This window comes from Citrus sinensis, chromosome 5 (assembly GCF_022201045.2).
Source record: "Citrus sinensis cultivar Valencia sweet orange chromosome 5, DVS_A1.0, whole genome shotgun sequence".
Lineage (NCBI taxonomy): Eukaryota > Viridiplantae > Streptophyta > Magnoliopsida > Sapindales > Rutaceae > Citrus > Citrus sinensis.
This window is the reverse complement of record NC_068560.1, coordinates 18,399,093-18,425,495: the sequence shown is the minus strand read 5'-3', so window position 1 is coordinate 18,425,495 and position 26,403 is coordinate 18,399,093. Positions and strand designations below refer to the sequence as shown.

The 26,403-nt window shown below is 34.3% G+C and overlaps 3 long non-coding RNA genes and 1 pseudogene across 3 annotated transcripts; 1 reads left to right on the top strand and 3 right to left on the bottom strand.

Moving 5' to 3' along the window:
* Positions 1-197: 197 nt before the first annotated feature.
* On the top strand, positions 198-11,596 carry LOC112496311 (protein argonaute 4A-like; annotated as a pseudogene).
* A 143-nt stretch (positions 11,597-11,739) lies between these two features.
* LOC127902744 (uncharacterized) lies at positions 11,740-15,741 on the bottom strand. The gene is made up of 3 exons (XR_008055308.1): positions 15,646-15,741; positions 15,502-15,533; positions 11,740-15,070 (listed from the first exon to the last, which is right to left on the bottom strand). It is a non-coding gene; the product is annotated as an uncharacterized LOC127902744 (long non-coding RNA).
* A 179-nt stretch (positions 15,742-15,920) lies between these two features.
* LOC127902745 (uncharacterized) lies at positions 15,921-18,484 on the bottom strand. The gene is made up of 3 exons (XR_008055309.1): positions 16,939-18,484; positions 16,610-16,719; positions 15,921-16,057 (listed from the first exon to the last, which is right to left on the bottom strand). It is a non-coding gene; the product is annotated as an uncharacterized LOC127902745 (long non-coding RNA).
* A 6,910-nt stretch (positions 18,485-25,394) lies between these two features.
* On the bottom strand, positions 25,395-26,056 carry LOC127902110 (uncharacterized). The gene is made up of 2 exons (XR_008054616.1): positions 25,876-26,056; positions 25,395-25,617 (listed from the first exon to the last, which is right to left on the bottom strand). It is a non-coding gene; the product is annotated as an uncharacterized LOC127902110 (long non-coding RNA).
* Between the last annotated feature and the right edge of the window lie 347 nt (positions 26,057-26,403).

Sequence of the window (26,403 nt, the reverse complement as noted above, 5' to 3'; positions counted from 1 at the left end):
TTATGTAATGTTTGAAGATTAACCAGCTTTAATTAACAAATTCGGATCCATATGACATGCCATTGGTATAACTTATTGTGTGTCAATTGTTTGTTGACCGTTAATTTGCTAGTTTTTCTATCAAATTCTAAAATGAGAAAGCACAACAAAGATCTATAATTATGTTTTAATCTGATTTTGATTTAGCCCAAATCATTATGAAAGCTTCTCTGCAGAAGGTGGTTTCTAGCGGTGATAAAGATGAAAGTGTCCAAAAACAGTCTTGCTGGGGAAGGTTGTGGCAAAGACGAACTCGAGATCACAAGAAACAACCATTAGAAGCGTTACCATTGGTGGCTGGCGACAATACTTCGACTACAAAGTCAGTGGAATGTTGAAGGAGGTGAGAAATTTCCAAGAAACCCTAAAATAAGAGAAAAATTGAGTGTTTTTGTGAGTGAATGAACCTACTTCTATTGTGAGACCAACCTGACCTTTTAAAGTAGAGTACCCTTGAGGGCATTTTTGTGCTCTACTAACTTATGGCGGACTATCATTGGTTGTTTCCCATTTTAGGTAGGGTTTTAAGGGTGATTTGGCCTTTCTTGTTAAGGGCCTTAAGCTTGCTTGGGTTGGACAGTTGTCCTCTAGGGGACAATCTCTACTGGAAGTATGTCTTTAATTATAATTGGCCCATTTGAAATGAGTTAATAGGGTTGAGAAACACTTGATTTTACTGGAGATTATGCAGGTAGTTGTGTTCGTGGTCCCCTTTTCTTAAATATGATTTTGGTGGCTTATCAGGAAATATTTTAGAGACAATCTAGGTCAAGATTGTGATATAAATATTGTGTACTTATGTTGTTAGTGAGGTTGTCACTATTTTGTGGTCCCATACGTACATGTGGTGACTTTTTTTTTTTTTTAAAGAAAGTATACCTTTCATTGCATTAAGAAGATAAAAGATACAAAACATCTTCTGGAAATTCATTCCAAGTGTTATTATTCCAATTACTTTTAGCAAACAAATACTAAACCACTAATTTTTTTAGTTATGAGATTTTCACCTTTTTTTTTAATACGTAGTTATGAGATGTACTTAAACTAATGAGATGTACTTAAACTAATGAAATTTATTGGGGCTTACCCAAAGGAGCAAAATCTAGGGATTAGTATGTATTTGATGAAATTTTTGATTAATTATTGACAATAATTAGTATGTATTTGATGAAAAGTTAAACATCATCATGTTTTAATAACTAATTAATATTGAACCCCTATTCACATAAATTAAACCTTTTTTGGTTGAGTTCAACATTTAACAATATGCTGAAAGGCCTTTCAAAATTCAAAATAATCCTTATACGGTTATATGTAAAACAATTTAATCTCCATAGTCAACAAGAATTTCTGATAATTGCTGCGGCCCCGTCTAATCTTTTTAATTTATTGATATAGCCATGAGTTAAAGAATTTTTATAAATATGCTATTTTGGCCTTACAACTGTTCCAACTTCATATTCAACATATCAAACATACTATCATCTAAACTACAGATTTGCAAACTTCAAATTATAAATTCATTAATAAGACATATTAATAACAATTTAAATTGTAAAAATAAATAAATAATTAAAAAAATCAAACATAAACTTGAATTCAATTTATTTATTTAACGAATCGAATTCGACCCATTTATTAAATAAATAAATTTTTCCAAACTCTAATCCATTTAATTTGAATATCCAATCCATAGCCATTGATGCAATCTAAGTGAAAATGCAAACTATATATCACAATTATGTAGCGTGAGAGTGTGGATTAATCACAATTATATTTTTTAAAAAAATTATTTCCTCGTGAGGCGGGTTGCGTTATGTCTTTATAATGATGACAAGGCGGGCGAACATTTAACATATCAGAAATCGAAGAAACGCCGCAACAAGCTAATTGAAGAAAACGAGCAAGACTGGGAAGATTGGAGCGAAGATGATGATTGCCTTAGAATCAGTCTTTTTATTCTGTGATGCTATATACAGTTCGTGCGATGCGCTTTCCTAATATCAATCAAGACCGAATTAAGTTTGGATTCTTTTACGGCTCGTTAAGCTCTTCAATTACATTCGTTTCAGGTTACCTCAGCATAGATTACATTTATTTTATTAAACTTTTTTCAAAATATATTTTTGATTAATTTCAATTTAGTTAATTTTCTCTGCACTGGAATTTTAGACCATCTAGTTGAAATGACAGAAGTACCCTTTAGTTACATCTAGCTTTCAGCCTTTAGTTACTTCTAGCTTTCAGCATTCAATGTTACAAGCAATTTAAAGGAAATTAAGCTTCTTCGGAAGGATGACAAACATCTAAAACCATTCATGCAAGTTCTTCAGAATAGATGAAACGATTGTGTGGATTCAAGGAGAAAAAATAAATTATGGAGGCATTTGATAACAAGCTTAATAATAAGGATTCAAGTGTCTCTCTTCTAAATCTTGCCAAAAGAAGGCCACACAATTAGAGATAATATTAATGGAAGAATAGTGATCGAGTTTTTCAGTAAAAAGACGTAGATGTGGGTTAAGAGTAGCTGTCAAGATCCTGTAGTCCACAACAAATTTTCTAATAAATTATTACAAATTTTCTAATAATTTTCTAACAAATTTTCTAATAAGTTTCTCCTCTGCTATTCTGGTAGTCCTCATATTTTAATTCGTAATAAATTGTTCAAATTTAAGGTCCATGGAAAAGGAAAAATCTTTCAGAGCTTGGCATTATAACACAATGCATTGCACCCACAAAAGTGAATGGCCAATGCATAACAAATGTCCTCCTGAAGATAAATGCCAAGATGAACTCCTTTAAATTTTGTGAACACTTCTAGTTTTCTTCCTATATATTTGTTTTCTTCATGTCTTGAACTTACCATTTTTTGAATTTTTTTCCCTGTTTCTACAGCTTGGAGGAATAAATTCCTTGTTGACAGTTGAGCATTCTCATTCAATACCCTTGGTTTCTAAGCCAGTAACCATGATTCTAGGGATGGATGTCTCACATGGCTCTCCTGGTCGTTCAGAGATGCCATCTATTGCTGCGGTAGAACCTACTTTCCTTGAACATTTTTTATTTTCGTTCTCTTTCAAACGGTAGGTTTCCTTAACTATCTTTGAGTAGATACTAATCCACAATTCCAGATTTCTATCTGACGTTTTATTCTTTTGACATTTGAAGTTTTTAAGGTGGTTAGCTCCAGGCCGGGGCTATCAATCTCTCGTTATAGAGCTTCACTAAGGACTCAATCACCGAAAAGTTGAAATGATTGCCAATCTTTTTAAGCCTGGATCGGAAACTGAGGACTATGGTATCATCAGGTGAAGAAACAAAATTAACATGTTGAGTTGCTTGTTTGCGAGTGCACCCACTTTCAAGTTTATTCCATTTCATATGTCTTCTCGTAGATCATGAATAGAATAATGAAGAATAATGATCTTCCATTCTGTTTCGCAACATGTCCAGAACATATTTTTTGTTTTGTGATTGCAGGGAGTTATTTGTTGACTTTTATTCAACTTCAGGGAAAAAGAAGCCGGAAAATATCAACATTTTCCGGTAGCTTTTCAATAATTCTATTTCGTAGTTATGGTTTACTTTGACTATTATTGGATTACTAGGGTGGTAGAATCATTAAGAGAAGGTGTAGATTGAATACAATAAGCTGTACTTTTTACAAATTGAAGTTTTTTCAAGTCTTAGTGATGAAGATAATTATGTGATTTTTTGAATTTGAAGTTCTCTATGCGTTGTTTTGATCGCCACATGGCAACAGCTTATTACTAATCTATTGCATACCTTTTGCAGTCAAGAAACTTGCGTAAATTAATACCATACAATTCATTGAATACAGTAATTGACTGAAAACATCTAGATCTAAAATACATGTCATTTACAGCAACACTTTAACCTTGAGCATGTTCATGTAAATTGTCGCTTATCGGTTGAATATATTTGTTTCAAATTTCAGGGATGGAGTAAGTGAGTCGCAATTTACCCAGATCTTGAACATGGAATTGGGCCAAATCATGTAATCACAAAAACTCATTGCTTTAATTTCTAAGAGATGCTTGCTATTTGTGATCATGATAGTTTTAATGAGTTCAGGCCTGCAAATTCCCTGATGAGAAATGGTCTCCTAAGTTCACTGTGATTGTTGCTCAAAAGAATTATCACACTAAGTTCTTCCAGAGTGGACGTCCTGAAAATGTTCCACCTGGTAAATTTCTTTGCCAACTTTAGAAAAAAACTTGTTTGCTAACGATCCCTTCAATGAATTACTGAATATAAAGCATTTTGCCTTTTATTATTTCCGTCCAGGTACTGTTATTGACAAAGGAGTCTGTTTTCTGAGGAAAAATGACTTCTACTTGTGTGCTTTTGCGGGGATGATAGAGAGTAATTCATTCTCTCAAACTTTGCTATAATTTAAATAATAAATGGTCAGAAAAATGGAAAAAATAATATTATAAGGAGGATCCATGTTTTCCAGATCTGTCTGGAAGGCTATAGGCTTACTTCTTGCTGTTGTGACCAGTCACCAGATGATGTACTAGTAGGACAAAATAATGCAGATGTTTTCCGTTGGCTTTTACTGTTAACGTTCTATTGTTTGCAATTAGAGCACGCAGCGGCCTACACATTAATTATCATTTTCTACATGACGAGATTGGTTCTTCAGTAGATGATTTGCAGGGGCTTGTTCGTTCCTTATCTTATGTGTAAGTGTGTACAATTTCTTTTACTGCTTCATCAACGCCATAAAGGGTGCATTTTATGTGATCTACTGTGTTTTTCTGTTCAACAATAATTGGAAGCACCACAGTTGTGTATGTCGGTAATATATTTTCTTTTAACTGTTTTAGTTCTGAAGAAGTGGCAACAACATTGCTGCAACCTCATGATCTTGCGGCAGTAGAATGTTGGAAAAGTAGCACATTGCTCATTAATGAAGTGCCCTAAAAAATCTGCATAAAAAATTATGGTATTTGGCATTCAATAGCTAGGCTGGCTATCCCTTTTGCAATTCGGGTGTTTTAATCTATTCATTTTTGTTATTTTTTTTTATTCTTCTTTCGAGTAGTGATAGGAAAAAAAATGATAAAATTTTTCTGGCTAGGGTTCTTTTGTTGGTAAGTTACTACTGTAATTAAACTCAAATTTCCTTTCATTTTGTTCTTGTTGTTCGCATGTTTTAATTAAATTTATTTCTCTAGATTTTCCTAAAGTTCTTGAATATTTTATTTTGTGTTATTTTGTAGTTGCACCAATCTACTATGCCCACTAGAAAGCTTCACCAGATTTGGAAAGTCTCCTTCGAAAGTTTCTCTCTATCCTAGAGAGAACTCTGAATGGAAGAGTAAAAGAGTCCTCATGACTCGAGCAGTCACTCACAGGTGGGTGAAGTATTTTATTTCGTTACTTTACATTCTAGTTCAAGTAGATATTCGGTTTCTTTATTGGGGTGAGCAGAGTTGGTGAGGGGTACAGAACACAGGGTATTAACAACCAAGGTTGTTCATCAATTCCTCAATCTCTTAAAAGAGAGTTTTCATAAATATGGATACTGAGGAATTGATTAGAAAATGCAAAGCAATAAGTATAGGGGAGGATAAAGAAAAGATAGTGAACTTTGAGGGAAGCATGAGGAGCAAACGAAGACAAGTAGTAGCTGGTTGTTTGGTGGGTAAAATCCTACACAACAGGAGTGTTAATCAAGAAGGATTGAAGAGTGCGTTACAAATGGTGTGGCGGACAACCAAAGAAGTTCGGATTGAAAGCTTGGGAAACAATGTTTTTTTGTTCAAATTTGCGCTAGAAGCAGACAAGAAAAGAATCCTAGCAGGAGGTCCTTGGCATTTTGATAGAGCTTTGATTATCCTCATAGAGCCAAAAGGAATTGGGGAGGTCACTAGACAAGCATTTACACATACTTCATTTTGGATACAACTTCGGAATGTCCTAATCATGTGTATGGAAAAGGACATCCTAAAAGTATTGGGGGAGCAAATCGGGACTGTGGAAGAAATAGAGACGGACGGATATGGAGAATGTATTGGTGAAATTGCTAGCATACGAATCTCTGTTGATATAACACAACCACTGCCCAAAATCATTTTTCAAAAACTAGAAGGGAAAAAAAATCCCAATGCCAGTTGGCTATGAGCATCTACCAGACTTTTGCTTTTGTTGTGGACATATTGGTCATAGCTTCAAAGAGTGTGCTCAATACAAGGGGCAAGCCAAAGAGCAGCTACCATATGGGGTCTGGATGAAAGCGATCAAGATAAGTGAAAGAGCAAAACTGAACCGCAGTAGAGGAAACGAGAGTAGAAACCATGGGCAAACCGAAGGTAATCCAACAAGCTCAGAGCAAATCGATAATGGGAGATCACAACAAAGGCGGTTTGAAGCAAACCCGGATATGGTGCAGGGGTCGAAACCAGCAAATGAGGAAACTGGTCAAATCATTAAACAGGCTCGAGATGCTGAGGTGGAGTGGAAAGCTGATGAGCATTTAATACAAGATATCAGAGGATCGAAAAAAAAGCAAATCGGGGACAGTAAGCACAAGGTAGCAGCTGACAATGGAAAATCTACTGAAAAGTCGGGATTTCAAGCGAGAAAGGAAAAGACAAAAGAGAGGGAAAATGGGGGCGCTGTTTCTATTGAATTAGATGTGGGTGCAGCAGGCTCAGAACACCAAATCCAAAAAACCAGAAATCAAGCAGAAGAGGGAACAAAAAAAGATGGTTTGGATAAAGGGCCACGCATGAACTACTCGAGGCCCAATAGAAGGAAATGGAAGCTGCAAGCTCGAACAACATGTAACGAGAGTGGATGCAAGGCTAGCCCAAAGGTTTCAAAAAGGTCAAGCTATCACCTAATTGAACCGAGCCCAAAACACAAAAAAATAAAGCTTGGTAGCCCGATTAAGTCAGAAATGAAGCAAAAACAAGAAGGCTCCCGAGCAGTAAAGCTCAAACTTACTTGGGAGCTATTGGCAGTGGAAGAAATGGAGATGGCAGTTCCAAGCTTAGAAGAGATATCGGCAGAGGCTGGGTGCCAGCCCCGCCGGAAGCCATGAGGATCTTTAGTTGGAACGTTCGGGGTTTGGGGAATACCCGAACGTTTCTAGCATTGCAAAAGATTCTCCAGTTGCACAGGCCACATCTTTTATTCTTGTGTGAAACGAAGTTGTTGCCTGCGCAAATGAACAGGATTAGTAGGAAGTTAAACTTTGAAAATTGCTTTAAAGTGGATAGAAGAGGTAGAGGAGGAGGATTAACGATGTTGTGGAGCTCTGAAATTGAAGTGCAAATTAAATCTTTCAGCAACCACCATATTGATGCTGAGGTTCAAACTGAAAATGGGAAGCACTTTCGATGCAGCGGCGTTTATGGCCATCCTGAGGTAGGGCAAAAGAAACATACTTGGACACTTATGAGGCGGTTGGCAGGATTATCCCTTTTGCCTTGGTTATGTTTTGGCGACTTTAACGAAGTATTGCACCCTTATGAAAAAACAGGAGGTAATGATAGAGAGTTAAGCTTGATCAGAAACTATAGAGAAGCTTTGCGAGATTGTAACTTAGTGGACGTGGGGTATAAAGGATACCCATTTACTTGGAATAATGGGAGATATGGGCCTCACTACATTGAAGAACGGCTTAACAGGTTCTTGTGTAACAGGAGCTGGAGTGACATTTTCTACGATTGTGCAGCAGCTTATCTAACTACCTGGACTTCTGATCATTGTCCGTTGTTGATGGAAGTTCAAGAAAAGGGGAGGGGATTATGTTGGAAGAGATAAAAGTCCTCTCGAATTCATTATGAGGATTTATGGAGTCCATATGAAGCTTGCAAAGCAATAATCAAGAGTGAATGGAGTAGTTACGGAAGCTGGAATGATGCAAATCCCATACCTTTGTTTCAGAAGGTGGTTAAAGAATTAATGGCTAGGCTGCTGTTGTGGAGCAATGAAGGGTTTGGAGAAAGAGAGAAGAAGCTGAAGCAGATTATGAATCAACTAGAGAGGCTGAAACAAAGCTGCGTGCAATATGATTCTGGGGAGGAGATTAAGAAGTTAGAGGGGCAGATTCACGATACTCTCATTGATGATGAAATATTTTGGAAGCAGCGATCGAGGGCTGAGTGGTTGAAAGCAGGGGACAAAAACACCAAATATTTTCACTACAAAGCATCATCGAGGAAGAAAAAGAACCGGATTTGGGGAATTGAAAATGGGGCAAGAAGCTGGACTGATAAGGCAGAAGAGGTGGAGTATGAGTTTTGCGAATATTTCGCAAAACTCTTCACTACATCACAGCCAAGTCAAGAGAAATTTCGGCAGCATTAGAAGGAATCACGCCAAGAGTCTCAGAAGCCATGAATGAGCAGCTGGAGCAACCTTTTACACTGGAGGATATTACGGAAGCCTTAGCTCAAATGTCTCCAACAAAAGCTCCGGGACCAGATGGGCTTCCAGCAGCCTTCTATCAGAAGCATTGGAACGTGGTGAAAAAAAAGGTCATCACAAACTGTCTCCACATTCTAAATAAGCAAGGTACCATGGCTTCTCTTAACCATACCTATATTGTTTTAGTCCCAAAGGTTAGAAAGCCTATGAGAGTAACAAATTATAGACCAATTAGCTTGTGCAATGTGATCTATAGAATTGTGGCTAAAACGATTGCAAATAGGTTGAAACAGATCCTCCATCAAGTTATCTCCCTAACACAAAGCACGTTTATTCCGGATAGGCTTATAACAGACAACATCATAGTAGGATATGAGTGTCTACACAAAATTAGGCATAGTAAAGGAAAAAGAAATGGGCTGGTGGCTTTGAAACTTGATATTAGTAAGACTTACGATAGAGTTGAGTGGAGTTTCTTAGAACAAACCATGAGTAGGTTGGGTTTTTCTCCAAAATGGGTGAATCTAATCATGAGATGTATAACTACAATGTCTTTTACTGTAATCATTAATGGAGTGCCACGAGGAGTTATCCAACCACAAAGGGGCCTGAGGCAAGGGTGTCCGCTCTCTCCTTATTTGTTTATCATGCGTGCAGAAGCTTTTTTTTCTCTAATGTTACAGGCGGAAAGGTAGAAACTCATTCATGGATTATCTTTTGGCAAAGACATAAATATTTCACACCTCATGTTCGCTGATGACAGCCTAACTTTTATCCGAGCTTCGCCTACGGATTGTGGAAATCTGAAAAGAATTTTTAACTGCTATACCACTGCATCAGGCCAACTGTTTAATTTTGAGAAGTCATCAATGTTTTTCAGCAAAAACACCAAAGTTGAGCAAATTTTAGCCATACAGAATATTTTTCAGCTCAATGTGGTTTCAAGGCATGAGAAATACTTAGGTCTACCTTTAATGATAGGGAGGAAGAGAAGTAGTTTTTTCCAAGATGTCAAACTCAAGGTGATGGAGAAGATATCCAATTGGCAGCATAGATTTTTCTCCAGTGGGGGCAAGGAAGTGTTGATTAAGGCTGTGACTCAAGCTGTTCCAGCGTATGCCATGAGCGTGTTCAAAGTTCCTCTAGGAGTGTGTGATGATATTCAGAAAGCTATTGCCAATTTCTGGTGGGGATCTAAAAAAAAGAAGAGATGTATTCACTGGGCGAAATAGGAACGACTAAGCCAAGCGAAAAGTAGAGGAGGGCTGGGCTTTAAAGACTTCTCAAGTTTTAACCAAGCATTAGTGGCTAAACAGGGGTGGAGATTACTGCAACATCCAGATTCGTTAGTAGCAAGGGTGCTGGAGGCTAAGTATTTCAAGAAAGCTGATTTTTTAAATGCAAGGCTTGGATCTAACCCGAGCTTTATATGGAGAAGCATCATCTGGGGAAGACAAGTTATTTTGGCTGGTTCAAGATGGAGAATTGGGAAGGGGGACAAGGTGCAGATGTACAAGGCTAACTGGATTCCAAGGCCCTCGACATTTAGACCCACCTCTCGGCCAACCTTGCCAGCAAATTCATATGTCTCAATGTTAATTAACAATGACAACCAGTGGGATGAAAGGAAGATCTACTGCCATTTTGATAAGCTAGATGCCGACAGAATTGTAAGCATGCCTCTTCTTAGGCAGCCAAAGGATGATCAAATCCTTTGGCATTATGACAAAAAAGGGAGGTACAGTGTAAAGAGTGGTTACTAGGTAGCTTTGAGATTGAAATTTCCAGAACTCCCCTCAAGCTCTAGAAATACAACAAATCAATAGGAGACTATATGGGCTCTGGATTTACCTGAAAAGCTGAGAATATTCATGTGGAGGGCAGCCACAAACCTCCTCCCTTCTACGGAAAATCTCTGGAAAAGAAAGGTAGCTCAAGAGCCGGTTTGTCAGATTTGCAATAATGGTGTGGAGAGCATATTTCATGCTCTGGTCAATTGTAAAACAGCGAGGAAAGTCTGGAGGCTAACTCAATTTGCAGAAGAGCTTCGAGAAGAGGCTAGGGAAGATTTATTGAGTTTGTTGAAAGGAAGATTATGCTCAAGGAGAAAGGCTAATATTGAATTGCTAGTGGCCATCTGTTGGGGGATTTGGAGTGCTCGGAATCAATTTATTTTCAAGCTGAAAAAGGAAGATCCCCAGATCATGCTGGCTAAAGCTGAAGCTATCCTAAAGGCTTATCAGCGAACCCATGTGCTAGCATCAATTCACATGAATCAGCAAACATGGAAGGCTCAGCAAAATTGGTCCCCTCCTCCTGCTGGTTGGTTTAAGCTAAATGTGGATGCAGCCACAAACCAAGACAAGCAAACATCAGGCTTGGGAGCTGTTATTAGAAATGCCGAGGGAATTGTAGTGGCTGCAGCAATTAATTGTTCAAAGTTTTGTGGAGATGTGGCCTATGTAGAGGCAGAGGTTATGGAATTCGGCCTGCAGGTTGCTGGGAATGCTAAGCTACCCTCTTTAATTGTTGAGACAGATTCTCAAGAGGTAGCAGGTTTTGTGAACAACAAACAGAGCAGCATGAAAGAGATCTTCTGGGTAGTGGCAGCAATTCAAAGCTTAATGAAGAATTTTAATCAGATTAAGGTTCAACATATACCTAGATCTTGTAATGCTTTTGCTCACTCTCTAGCTAAGTTTTTTTTTTTTTTTTTGAGAATCACTCTCTAGCTAAGTTAGCACTAGAGAAATGTGAAAAAGTTGTTTGGATGGGTTCAGACCCTTAAGAACTAATGTTTGTTTTTGCTTCTTCAAGTTAATGAAAGTTTAATTCCCTCTCAAAAAAAAAAAATCTACCATGCCCACTTGGTTGTTGTTTAGATGTCGTAATTCATCAAGTTCAATGAAATACCCGACACATATTCTAATCACAATGGCTTGTTGAATGTTTTATTTTATGTTATTTTGTAGTTGCACCAATCTACTATGCCCACTTGGCTGTTACTCAGATGTCGTAATTCATCAAGTTCAATGAAATGCCCGACGCATCTTCTAGTCATAGTGGCGTAATTTCTGCTGGTAGTGTCCCTGTTATTAAAGCGCCCGTACTACATAGAAATGTTTGCAACTCTATATCCTTCCGCTAAAGACATGAAGCATGCAGGGATAGACATCAATCAACTTAGTCATGGCAGCGTCATAACATGTTTGACCATTCAGCAAATGTTGTTACCAAGACAACACTGATTCAAATCCAAATGTCAGATCAGGCTAAAAAGAAATTGCATACTTAAGTCCGGATACAAGGCAAACATTACACAGGTACAAGCCCAAAATTACACAGTCCACACTGAAGATTTATAAGGAAAGTCATGTAAGAGTATTATGGTCTCCTCACTTTCCAAAGTATAAGCGTGTTTTAGGTGTTAACACAATGCTAAGAATTTCCAGTATCACATTAAGACTAACTTTTGTTGACCAAACAAAATAAAAAAGAGTCCAATTTAAATTGCTGCAATTTGCCAAAAAAGCAAACCAAGCCATTATGTTTATTCGCATCTATTACACAAGTTTTATTTTGAGGAAACCATGTGTTTATCCCAGCTAGCTTTTTTTTTTTTTTTTTTTTTTTTTTTTAATCTTCTGTAATTTTACAATTGCTAACTTTATTGCTTGATCTTCTTTAATTTTATTTCAAGGAAACCATGAGTGGCTTATCTTGCTTATCCATCTTGAGTGGCTTATCTTGCTTTTCAACAAATTCAATGGTTCTGAAATCTTACTAGAAATTATCATCCTTTTGAGTTTATCTTATCTAAACCTTTCTTATTTTGGTCAAATACCATAAAAAATTTTTAAATCTCTCCAACTTAGTGTCGCTTGATCTATTACAAAATGAATATCATACACTTGAACTTTAGAAACTCAATCTCACAAATCTAGTTGAGAAGTTAAGCAATCTAAAAAACTTAGATTTTCGTGATGTTTCTATTTGTCCAACGATACCTCATAACTTGACAAATCTATATTCTTTGACATTTTTAATTGACAAATCTATATTCTTTGACATTTTTAATACTCCCGAGGTTGTGAATTGCAAGGTAATTAAATTTTATATGTTTTCTCCTTAATTAACATACATATGTGTTAATTGTTAAATATATTTTTTTTTACTCGAAAATTCTCAATTACAATGTTAAATTCATTATTAAAAACTATTATTATTTTTAATTTTCTACTTAATTAATATTTTTTTTATAAATTTCAGGAAGAATTCTAACTTCACTCGGCAATATATTTAAGCTCTTTCATTTAGACCTTTCAACAAATTATTTACGGGGTGAGTTGCCTTTCCCAATGGTAATCTTCATTCTTTAAAAAAATAAATCTTTCTAAAAATAATTTATCCGATGAGTTGCTTACTTTTATTGGAAAAATATTTTTTTCATTTAGAAGAATTTGACCTTTTATTCAATAAATTATCGGGTGAGTTCCTGTGGTCCACTTCAAATTTTAGTTCTTTGAAGAGATTATTCCTGCCGTCATGTAATTTTTTGGTAAAGTTCCACATTCAATTAATAATTTTGCCCAAATGTAATAGTATGACCTTATATTTAATAAATGTTTTGGGTGGGTTGCATGCTTCCACAAAAAATCTTAGGTTATTGGAGGTATTGGCCATCAGTAGGTGTAATTCTTAAAGTCAAATTCCATTTTTACTGGGGAATCTTATTCAACTCATCATGCTTCTTCACCTTTTTTAGAACTCTTTTAGAGGAAGAATATAGTTAGAATTTTTACTTAATTGTCTAAAAAATTTGAAAGTTTTTTCTCTCATCAAATATGTTATTACTCACCAAAGCCAGTCCTAATATCACTTCACTGAAATTTCAGCATGTAGGACTACGTTCATGGAACCTTACTGATATCCAAATTTCTTGAAACATCAACATCATTTGGAGATTTTGGACATTTCTTCCTATAGAATTCATGGAAGAGTACCTAAATGGCTATTAAACCTTAATATGTAGAATATCAACATCATAAAACTTTCTCATAACTTGGCTATTGATATGTGTAATTTTCCAGGTCAAATTCCATCTTTACTGAGGAATTTTACTAACTCATCATGCTTTATCTTTCTCAGAATTCTTTTAGAGAAATGATAGAGTTAGACCAAACCCAGTTAACAAGTTATGAAAAATATTCAAAATGTTGAGATTTTGCATACTAAGATCTACAACCATTTAAATATTTTTCCATGAATTCTATTAGAGGAAAGATTCAAAATTTCTAAATAATGTTGGTTTTTCAAGAAATTTGAATATTTAGTAAGGTTGCATCAACGCAGTCCTACATGCTGAAATTTTGTGAAGTGTTAATAAAAATGGCTTTTTTGAGTAATGACAACCTATTTGATGGGAGAAAAAAACTTCTAAATTTTTTATACTGTTAAGTAAAAAATCTAACTCTATCGTTCCTCTAAAAGAATTCTAAGAAAAGTGAACATGATGAGTTAAATAAGATTCCTGAGTGAAGATGAAATCCAACATGAAAAATTACACCAACTGATGGCCAATACTTCCAGTAACCTAAGATTTCTGATGGAAACAGACAACTCACTTAAAAACTTGTTAAATACAAGGTCTAACCATTGGAGGAGTAGAATTACCAATTCAATGAGGAACTTTGCCCTAGAATTGCATGATGCTACAAATAATCTTTTTTAAAAACTAAAATTTTCAGTGGACTACTTGAATTCACCCAAAAATTTGTTGAATGAAAAGTTAAATTCTTTCAAAGGAAAAAAATGCTTCCAATGGAAATAGGCAACTCAACAAACAAATTATTTCCAAAAAGATCTAGTTCTTTAAAAAAAACGAAGATTATCAATGAAAAAGGTAGCTCGCTAATAAATTATTTCCTGAAAGGTCTAAATGAAGAATCTTGGATGGGTTATCGAGTAACGGTAGATTCTTCCTGAAATTTGTAACAAATAAAAAAGATATTAAGCAGAAATTAAAAACAATAATAATTTATAATAATGAATTTAACATTACAATTGATAATATTTGGGTAAAAAATATATATCTAATAATAATATGCATATATATTAATTAAGGAGAAAAATTGTAAAATTTAGCTACCTTGTAATCCACAGTTTTAGAGAGAAAAATATCAAGAAAGATAGATTTGTTAAGTTATGAGATATCATTGAACGAATAGAAATATCTCGACGGTCAAGTGTTTTTAGATTGCTTAATTTCTAGACTAAATTTGTCAGATTTGACTTCTAGAGTTCAAATCCATGATATTCATTTAGTGGTAGATCAAGAGACACCAAGTTAGAGAGCTCTAAAATTTCTAATGGTATTTGACCAAAGAAATAAGAATAAGAGAGGTTTAGATAAGATAACTTTGAAAGATTGATAATTTCTGTCGGGATTTCAAAAACATTGAAAGGAAATCTGAACTGTCTCTTAAGATTTGTCAGAAAATAGTGTAGTTGAGTTCTTACAAATGTTCACCATCGTGACTAGAAGATGTGTTGGACATTTCATTGAATTTGATGAATTGCGACATCTGAGTAGCAGCCAAACGGGAATAGCAGATTGGTGCAACTACAAGATCACACAAAATAAAACATTCAAGAGCTTTAGGAAAATCAAGAGAAATAAATTTAAGTAAGACATGCAAACAACTAGAACAAAATGATAGGAAATCTCAGTTGAGTTACAATAATAACTTCTAACAAAAGAACTCTAATTGAAAATATCTATCATTTTCTTTTTCCTATCATTACTAGAAAAAAGGATAAAAGATATTAAAAAAAATAAAAAAAATAAAAAAAAGGAAGAAAAGATCAAAACACCAAATTTGCAAAAGGAGACTGCCAGCCTACTAGATGCCAAACATCATAATTCTTGTGCAGTTCTTTCAGGAAGCAATGCGCTTCTTTTCCAGATTCTACAGCTACAAGATCATGAGATTGCAGTAATACTGCTCCCACTTCCTCAAAAGTAAAACAACTAAAAGAGAGTAAATGTATTACCTACAGATACGGCTGTGGTGCTTCTTTGGTACCTGCATAATTTAGACACGAAAAATTATTATTGAACAGAAAAGTACAATAGTTGGCATAAAATGCACCCTTTATGGCATTGATGAAGCAGTGAAAAAAATTATATATGCTTACACATAAGATAAGAAATGAACAAGCTCGTGCAAATCATTCACTGAAAAACCAATCTCATTGTGTAGAACATGATAATCTGTAGGTCGCAATGTGCCCTGATTGCAAAAAATAGAACATTAATTGCAAAAGCCAACTGAAAACACCTACGTTTTTTGTCAAACTCTGCAAAGTTGCATTTAAACAGATTAATCAACAGATAATTAATTAATTAATTAATTTCCCAATTAGCAAGGTTAAATTACTAATTAATTAAGACCAAGACGAGACAAAACTTGCCGTGTGTGCAGGGAAGGATTTTGAGAGTTTCCCCATCTTGATAGTCCTGAAGGCAGAGCTGAACACAAAGCCAGGGAGAGTATTTACTAGACTTCTAGGTAGCTGCTGATTCTGTTCTTGCCTATGCCTCCGAGAACTGTGTCCAGTAGTAATATATTTACATATAATTAAGAATAACATGATAATAAGTGTAAGTATCGCCATCCCTGAAAGAAAAATTTTCCGAACAAACTTAACCCAAGCATGAGACTGGGGAAAAATGCAGCATTCCCCAGCTCTGCCTCGAGCATGCTCCTTTAAATAAACAACCGCTTCCAACGAAACAAATGTTGCAAACGTATTTATACCCTCAGGATATGTCACTAATTAAACACACAAAAAAAGAAAAAAAATTATTATTATTAGGATCACCCTCAGGATGTGTCATTGATTAAACACGCCAAAAAAAGTAATCTACATTTACCTGTAATTTACAAGTTATCTGGTTACTATTTATTTAGTAAATTATTTATTCACTATATTAAATAAATAGTAAAGATTAAAATACTTAAATCTAAGAGTCTAGCAACGATCACACTATCGAGACTGTAAGGTTAAAAAAAAAATCAATATTATTATTATCATCATCATCTAAAATTGGTTTGCTAATTGCAAAAGGAATTTCTTTTTACTTTTTATTTTTACTTACAGTAAAACGATTGGGCTTTCGGCAGTTTATCTCTGTCATCGTAGACGATTGCAGCACGATATCCAGCGGCTTGAGCATTTTGGATTTTGCAGTGGAAAGTACATTGACCTCTAATTATTAAAACGAACTTATTAATTTCGTTAGTTTCATTGGAGGCAACAGCACTTAATGGGAAACAAGCGTTCGGCGGATCTGCTACATGGAGAGCTCCACAAATCCCCGATCTAGCAACATCAATAGCTAAAAGAAAAGAAAAGAAAAGAAAATTTTTGGGAAAAAAATTGCGCTACATTTTCTCAAGTTTCAAACAGAGGAGAGAGGAATTTTACCCGGATGGCGGGAGTGTCGGAGAAGTGAACAGAGAAGGGTTTCCAAACAACAGATGCTTGTAGTGGATTGATAAAGCGGAGATAGATTAAAAATTTTAAGACAAAGCGGAAGGCCTGTCTCATCTTAAGGCAGCAACTTCAAATGGTGAGCTGTGACTGACGCTGGTTACAGACAAAAACGGCAATTTGACTCCCGTTTTGGGCGGAGTCCCGCCTAGCTGCTGCAAAATCAAAGATGATGGAAGCTGCTGTCAGCTGACGTGAAGATTAAAAAGAGTAAATGATGGTGTTTTTTTTTTTCGCAGGACGAATCACCACAAAAATGTGGTCTGCAGTTGGTGAAAGTGTTTGATTAACAAATTAATGGTGGTGGGTGTGAGTAGGGATGGCAATGGGGAGGGGAGGGGAGGGGACCAATCTCCCCATACCCATCCCCGATATTTTGTTATGTCCCCGTCCCCTCCCCGTCCCCGTCAGAATTACTTAAGTGAATCCCCATCCCCTCCCCGAATATTAACAGGGGATCCCCGAGGGTCCCCGGTCCCCGAATAATTAATAGTCTAATACATTTTTTTTTTCGATTTTAAATTAATCATATTAAAATAAAAAATTCAGATAAAAATAAAGTTCAAAATATATCTTGCATTAATATTGATCCATTTCAAAGTCACATTCAAAAATATAAATTATTAAAATAATTATCTTTGTCAATGACTCAATCTTCATAATCCTACAATAAAAAGAAAAAAAATTATTTTTATATCGACAATAAAATAAATGTAGATACTTAATTAATATTTTTAATAAAACTATTTACCTCCTGCTCCTCCAGTTCTTCCTCGAGAAATGTGGCAAATTGAGAGCTAACCTCAGATTTCAAACCTAAAACAATGAAAATGATATAAGTAACGTAACTTATAAGCGCAAATATTAATAACTGTATAATATAATTACAATGTAAAATAAACTCATACTGCTATTGTAAGCTCGTAACCAACTTTGACAGCATATTAAGGCCTCCAATGTGCTTGGATGAAGTTTGTTACGGTGTGAGCTCACAACTCTACCACCGGTGCTAAAAGCTGATTCAGAAGCAACTGTTGTAATTGGAATTGCCAAAATATCTCTAGCAATTCGAGCTAATGTAGGATACGAATTAGGATTAGAACTGTTGTAAATTATAATTAGGCAGCTCTCTCCTGTATCATTGTGGTTTGGATTAAAAATTTAAGACTTTAATTAGTTAATTAAGTTTAAAAGTTTAATAATATAACTATTTTAATATTTATTATTTTTAACAATATTTATAATTTTGTTATTTATTTATTAGTAATTTTAAAAATAAAAATAAAATTAAAAATTAAAATGGGGAAATGGGTAGGGGATGGGGATTCCACCTCATCCCCGTCCCCTCCCCGAATAAAAAATTGGGTAAAAAATTTTCCCCGTCCCCTCCCCGAATAAAAAATTGGGTATAAAATTATCCCCGTACCCTCCCCGAATGGGGAAAATCCCCGAGGGTACCCGTCCCCGTGGGGATTTTTGCCATCCCTAGGTGTGAGCTTGTAAGTTGTGAGTATGCTTAGAAGGGTTTGTTCGCTTTTTCTCGTGCTTTGCACGTGTTCAATTTTGCTTTTGTAAATTCATTGCCTTTGACCTATGTAATTACTACATTGCCCTCAAACCATCCAATTAAATTTCATATTATGTCCCGGAAGAAGGTGAGGTTAATCATCCATGAGTGCTAGCCACAGTCGCTAACATCACCCTCTGCATCAGTCGCTGGTCTCCTTCTGCCGCGTATTTATTTTATGCTTTTGACACATCAGCTGATTTTAAAAAAAAGTGCCCTTCAAATTAAAATTTATTACAAATTTACCATACTCTTCTATACATATGTTCTCTTTTGTCGATTAGAAACTCCAATTCTTCAATTGTTTCTCTTCCCAAAACTTGTTGCCTGAACCGCTTAACGCCGTCTCCCAAAGCTTATTTGTTGTTCAGCACAACAATTTCACCACACAGTACCACATATTTTGGGGGACAAAAAAAGATAATAAATAAGAAAATTCGGATTCGAGAAAAGAAACTCAAAGTTTAGCTTCAGATAAGTGGAATTACCAGGGCTATGAAAGAGGAGAAATGGCATGGCGGTAATTTTGGATAGAATTCGAGGGCAATTGTACAACAAAGGAAGCTGGAAGCGAGCGAGGGAATTGAAGTGGAAGACGAGGAGAGCCTGATGATGGAAACTCTGGATTTGAAAGGCAGACAAGTGAAGCTCTCTGCATCCTTGTTTGCTTTTATTTTGAAGAGCAGACAAGCGAAGCTCACTCCACGCAATTGGTATTGGTGGCAGATTTGTAATAAATTTTAATTTGAAGGACATTTTTTTTAAAATAACAAAGCTGACGTATGAAAAGCATAAACATAGACACGTGACAAAAGGAGGCCGGCGACTGTCGCTAGCACTCCTCATCATCCATAATAGTAAAAACCTATGCATAGGCGAAATTGGATTTCCCAGGAGCCCTTCTTATGAAGGAACTGAGAAGAAGATTCATTATAATCAAATAGGAGGGATCTAAATCTTTGATTATTGGAAATTTAAACAAAATTGTAGGTTGTAAAAGCTAGCAATCTATGATGGTATGGCTTTTTACTTATGATCTGATTGTGATTGGAGATGCTTTTGTTGGACTTGTGTCATTATTCATTAGCCATGTGTCACGTTTTTATTAGTTCATTACTTATTAGGAGCATGTGTGTATTCAGTGGCGGACTCAGAAACTAAAATGAAGGGGGCTTAGTTTAAAAATTTTTTATTTAACTTAGATTTTTTTTAATGTTCACTTGAATACATTTTAAGTCTTATAAACTCAAATTTTATTATTTTTTTTAAATTCTAAATAATAATAGTAATAAATTATTTTTTTAAATACGTGAAAATATCATTTTTCGAAGTAGTTTCGACAAAATATTTAAAAAAAAAAAATAATGTGGCTAATGCGATTTGAACCAAGGTTTTGAAACCATTAAATAACACTCTTACCATTAAACTACAAGTCCTTTAATATATAAAAAGTGTGTCCAAATTCATTTATCTAACTTTTTCAGAAAGAATTTAAGGTGCATTTAAAAGAAAATTTAATGGTTCAGGGGGGCTGAAGCCCCTCCTGGGCCTTAATTGGGTCCGCCCATGTGTGTATTTATCAAACCATTACTTTGACTTTATTACCCCTATTATGTATAAATTCAGTACACTATTAAATTATAAATCTACCCTTATTTTACCCATGAAAGACAAGTTGTTTTCAAACTTTTCTTTACGCTGCAACAATCAATCATTCAATCTCAATTCTCAACAGCAATAAAAAAACAGATTTGATATTTTCTTGTGTCACTATAAATTCAGAATGCCATCCAATTAGAGATAACATTAATGGAAGAATAATGATCGAGTTTTTCAGTAAAGACATAGATGTGGGCTAAGGGTAGCTGTCAAGATCCTGTAGTCCACAACAAATTTTCTAATAAATTATACTCTTATTGTTTAAGTTTCTCTCCTCTGCTATTCTGTTAGTCCCCATATTTTAATTCGTAATAAATTGGAAAAGGAAAAAACTTTCAGAACTTGGCATTATAACACAATGCATTGCACCCACAAAGGGAATGACCAATACATAACAAATGTCCTCCTGAAGATAAATGCCAAGATGAACTCCTTTAAATTTTGTGAACGCTTCTAGTTTTCTTCCTATATATTTGTTTTTTTCATGTCTTGAACTTACCATTTTTTGAATTTTTTTTTCCATGTTTCTATAGCTTGGAGGAATAAATTCCTTGTTGACAGTTGAGCATTCTCATTCAATACCCTTGGTTTGAAAGCCAGTAACCATGATTCTAGAGATGGATGTCTCACATGGCTCTCCTGGTCGTTCAGACATGCCATCAATTGCTGCGGTAGAACCTATTTTCCTTGAACATTTTTTATTTTAGTTCTCTTTCAAACGGTAGGTTTCCTTTCTAAAAGCCTAACTATCTTTGAGTAGATACTAATAAACAGTAGGTTTCCAGGTCGTGGCCATCAATCTCTCGTTATAGAGCTTCACTAAGGACTCAATCACCGAAAAGTTGAAATGGTGCTAATCATTTTAAGCCTGGATATGAAACTGAGCACTATAGCGTCATCAGCTGAAGAAACAAATTTAACATGTTGGGTTGCTTGTTTGCGAGTGCACCCACTTTCAAGTTTATTCCATTTCATATGTCTTCTCGTAGATCATGAATAGAATAATGATCTTCCATTCTGTTTTGCAACTTGTCCAGAACATATTTTTTGTATTTTCTGATTGCAAAATAATGCAGATGTTTTTCGTTGACTTTTACTTTAATGTTCTAATGTTTGCAAATAGAGCACATAGTGGCCTACACATTAATTATCATTTTCTACATGATGAGATTGGTTCTTCTGCAGATAATTTGCAGAGGCTTGTTCATTCCTTATCTTATATGTAAGTGCATACAGTTTCTTCCACTGCTTCATCAATGCCACAAAGGGTGCATTTCATGCGACCTACTGGGCTTTTCTGTTTAATAATAATTTTTGGGATCTAAATTATGGAGGTACCACAGTTGTGTATGTAGGTAATATATTTACTTTCTTTTAACTGTTTTAGTTCGGAAGAAGTGGCAACAATATTGTTGCAACCTGATGATCTTGTAGCAGTAGAATGCTGGAAAAGAAGCACATTGCTCGTTAATGAAGTACCCTAAAAAATTTACATAAAAAATTATGGTGTTTGGCATTCATTAGGCTGACTATCTCCTTTTGCAATTTGGGTGTTTTCATCTATTTATATTTTGCTATTTTTTTATTCACTAGGATTTTTTATTAGTAAATTACTATTGTAATTCAATTCAAATTTCCTTTCATTTTGTTCTTGTTGTCCGTACATCTTAATTAAATTTATCTCTCTAGGTTTTCTTAAATCTCTTAAATGTTTTATTTTGTGTTATCTTGTAGTTGCACCAATCTCTTATACCCATTTGGCTGCTGCTCATATGTCGAAATTCATCAAGTTCGATGAAATGTTCAACACATCACCGTGGTGTGACATCTGCTAGTAGAGTCCCTGTTCTTGAACCGCCCGTACCACAGAACAACTCTATATTCTTCTGCTAAAGACGTGGATTTAAAAACCGCTGCAGCAAGAAGGATACAGAGATAGACATCAATCAATTTAGTCATGTCAACATCATAACATGTTTGAACATTTAGCAGATGGTATCACCATGACAAACACTAATTCAAATCCAAATGTCAGACCAGGCTAAAAAGAAACAGCATACTTATGTCCGGCTACAAGCCAAACATTATACAGGTACAGGCCAAACATTGCGCAGTACACACTGAAGATTTATAAAGAAAGTCATGTAAGAGTATTATGGTCTTCTCGCTGTCCCTATAAAGTATAAGCGTGTTTTAGGTGATAACACAATGCTAAGAATTTCCAGCATCACATTGAGAGTAACTTTTGTTGACTGAAGAAAATAAAAAAGAGTTCAATTTGAATTGCTGCAATTTGCCTTAAAAGCAAAGCAAGCCCTTAAGTCTATTCACATCTATAAAGTTAGACAAATTTTATTTTGATGAAACCATGTGTTTATCCTAAGTCGCTTTTTTCATCTTCATTAATTTTACAATTGCTAACTTCACTGCTTCATCCCTTTAATTTTTTTTTAGGAAACCATGCCATTAAGCTTCACCTTCCAAGTAGCTGCATCCAGGTTTCTATCAACTCTAGCAGCGGCCTTTTCAAGCTTATCCATCTTGAGTGGCTTATCTTGCTTTTCAACAAATTCAGTGGTTCTAAAATCCTAATAGAAATTATCAACCTTTCGAGATTATCTTATCTAAACCTCTCTTATTCTTCTTTATCTGGTCAAATACCATAAAAAATTTTAAAGTTCTTCAACTTGGTATCCCTTAATCTATCACAAAATAAATATCATAGACTTAAACTCTATAAGCCCAATTTCACAAATCTAGTCGAAAAATTAAACAATTTAAAAAACTTAATCTTTGTGATGTTTCTATTCGTTCAACAATACCTCATAACTTAGTAAATCTATCCATTTTTACATTTTTATCACTCCGAGACTGTGAATTGCAAGGTAATTAAATTTTATATGTTTTCTCCTTAATTAACATACATGAGTGTTATTGTTCAATATATATTTTTTTACTCGAAAATTCCCAATTGTAATGTTAAATTCATTATTATAAACTATTATTATTTTTAATTTTCTACTTAATTAATATATATTTCTTTTTTTTTACAAATTTTAGGAAAAATTCTACCTTCACTCGGGAATCTATCCAAGCTCTTTCATTTAAACATTTGAGCAAATTATTTACTAGGTGAGCTGCCTTTTCTCAGTGGTAATCTTCGTTCTTTGAAAGAAGATCTTTCTAAAAATAATTCGTCTGGTGAGTTGCCTACGTCTATTGGAAATCTTTTTCCTTTGAAAGAACTTGACTTTTTATTCAATAAATTATCGAGTGAGTTCTCATGGTCCACTTGAAATTTTAGTTCTTTGAAGAGATTATTTCTGGTGTCATGCAATTTTTGGGAAAAAGTTCCACATTCAATTAATAATTTTGCCCGATTGCAATGGTATGATCTTGTATTTAACAAATTTTCAGGTGAGTTACTTGCTTCCACAAAAAATCTTAAATCATTAGAAGTATTGGCCATCAATAAGTGTAATTTTTTTAATCGAATTCTATTTTTACTGAGGAATCTTATTCAACTCATTATACTTCATCTTTCTCAGAATTCTTTTAGAGGAAGAATAAAGTTAGATTTTGAACTATCAAAAGAATTCTAAAATTTTTTCTCTCTTCTCAAATAGGTTATTGCTCGCTAAAGCCAGTTCTAATATCACTTTGCTAAAATTTTAGCATATAAGACTACGTTCATGCAATCTTATTGAATATCCAAATTTCTTGAAAAATCATCATTATTTGGAGATTCTGGACCTTTCTTCCTACAGAATTCATGGAAAAGTATCTAAATGGCTATTAAACCCTAGTATGCAGATTCTCAATGTCATAAACCTTTCTCATAAATTGGCTATTGATATGTGTAATTTTCCAAGTCAAATTCCATCTTCACTGAGGAATTTTACTAACTCATCATGCTTTATCTTTCTCAGAATACTTTTAGAGGAATGATAGAGCTAGATCAAACCCAGTTAACAAGTTATGAGAAATATTCAGGACATTGAGATTCTGCATACTAGGATCTACAACCATTTAAATATTTTTTCATGGATTCTATTAGAGGAAAGATTCAAAATTTCTAAATAATGTTGGTTTTTCAAGAAATTTTGATATTCAGTAAGGTTGTATAAACACAATTCTACATGCTAAAATTCTATGAAGTGATAATAAAACTGATTTTGTTGAGTAATGATAACCTATTTGATGAGAGAGAAAAACCTTTCAAAAATTTTATGGTGTTAAGTAAAAAAATTTAACTCTACCGTTCCTCTAAAAGAATTCCAAGAAAAGTGAAACATGATGAGTTGAGTAAGATTCCTAAGTGAGCATGAAATTCAACTTGAAAAATTATATCAACTGATAGCCAATACTTCCAATGACCTATGATTTCTGATGAAAATAGGCAATTCACTCAAAAACCTATTAAATACAATGTCTAACAATTGCAGGAGTAAAATTATCAATTCAACGAGAAACTTTGCCCCAAAATTGCATGATGCCAAAATTAATCTTTTTAAAGAATTGAAATTTCTAGTGGACCACAAAAATTCACCTGATAATTTGTTGAATGAAAAGTGAAGTTCTTCTGAAGAAAAAAAACTTTTAATGGAAATAGACAACTCACTAAATAAATTATTTCTAGAAAGAGTTCTTTAAACAAAAAAAGTAGTTCACCCAGTAAATCATTCGTTAAAAGGTCCAAATGAAGGAGCTTAAATAGATTACCAAATAATGATAAAATTCTTCCTAAAATTTGTAAAAAAAAGATATCAATTAAGTAAAAATTAAAAACAATAATAATTTATATTAATGAATTTAACTTTGGTAATTTTTGGGGTAAAAAATATATATTTAACAATACCATGCATGTATATTAATTAAAGAGAATTTATAAAATTTAATTACCTTATAATCCACAGTTTTAGAGAGATAAAAATGTCAAGAAAGATAGATTTGCTAAGTTATGAGATGTTATTGAATGAATAGAAACATCACAACGGTCAAGTATTTTTAGATTACTTAACTTTTCAACTAAATTTGCGAGATTCGTCTTCTAGAGTTCAAGTCCATGATATTTATTTCGTGATAGATCAATGGACATAAAGTTGAAAAGCTCTAGAATTTTTTATCATATTTAACCAAAGAAATAAAAATAAGAGAGGTTTAAATAAGATAACCTCAAAAGATTGATAATTTTTGTTGGGATTTCAAAACCACTGAAAGGAAATCTAAGTTGTCGCCACTGTCTCTTAAGATTTGTCAGAAAACAGTATAGTAGAGTTCTTACAAATGTTCACCATTGTGACTAGAAGATGTGTCGGACATTTCATTGAATTTGATGAATTGCGACATCTGAGCAACAGCCAGGCAGGTATGGCAGATTGGTGCAACTACAAGATCACACAAAATAAAATGTTCAAGAGCTGTAGGAAAACCAAGGGAAATAAATTTAATTAAGACATGCAAACAACTAGAACAAAATGAAAGAAAATCTGAGTTGAATTATAATAATAACTTTTAACAAAAGAACTCTAGTTGGAAATATCTATCATTTTCTTTTTCCTATCATTACTAGAAGAAGGATAAAAAAATTAAAAAAATTAAAAAAATTAAAACACCAAATTTGCAAAAGGAGATTGCCAGCCTACCATATGCCAAACACCATAATTCTTGTGCCAGTTCTTTCAGGGCACTTCATAACAAGCAATGCACTTTTTTTTCTATATTCTACAGCTACAAGATCATAAGATTGCAGTAATACTGCTCCCACTTCCTCAGAAGTAAAACAAATAAAAGAGAGTAGATGTATCACCAACAGATATAGCTGTGGTGCTTTATCAAAATTGACATTTTAAGCGTCTATTCACTCTTTTTACAGCTATAAAGATGCTGACCAACTTGAAGGTATTCACTAACAATTGCTTTGAATCATAATAATATATCTATGGGGCTTGATTTATGCATTATGAGAATATCTACTACTGATATACATATAACTCCAAAAGTTAGCATACTTAATGTTATTGTTTCCCATATCTCTCTAGATGACACAAATTTTCAAATTATGAACTCTATATTCATCTTCTTGGATCAAACTTAAATGCCTAGGTCTAGACCTCTTTAGTGAGTTAGTTGATGTAATTTTCGCTGATAGATTTGTGATAAGTAGTGAAAGC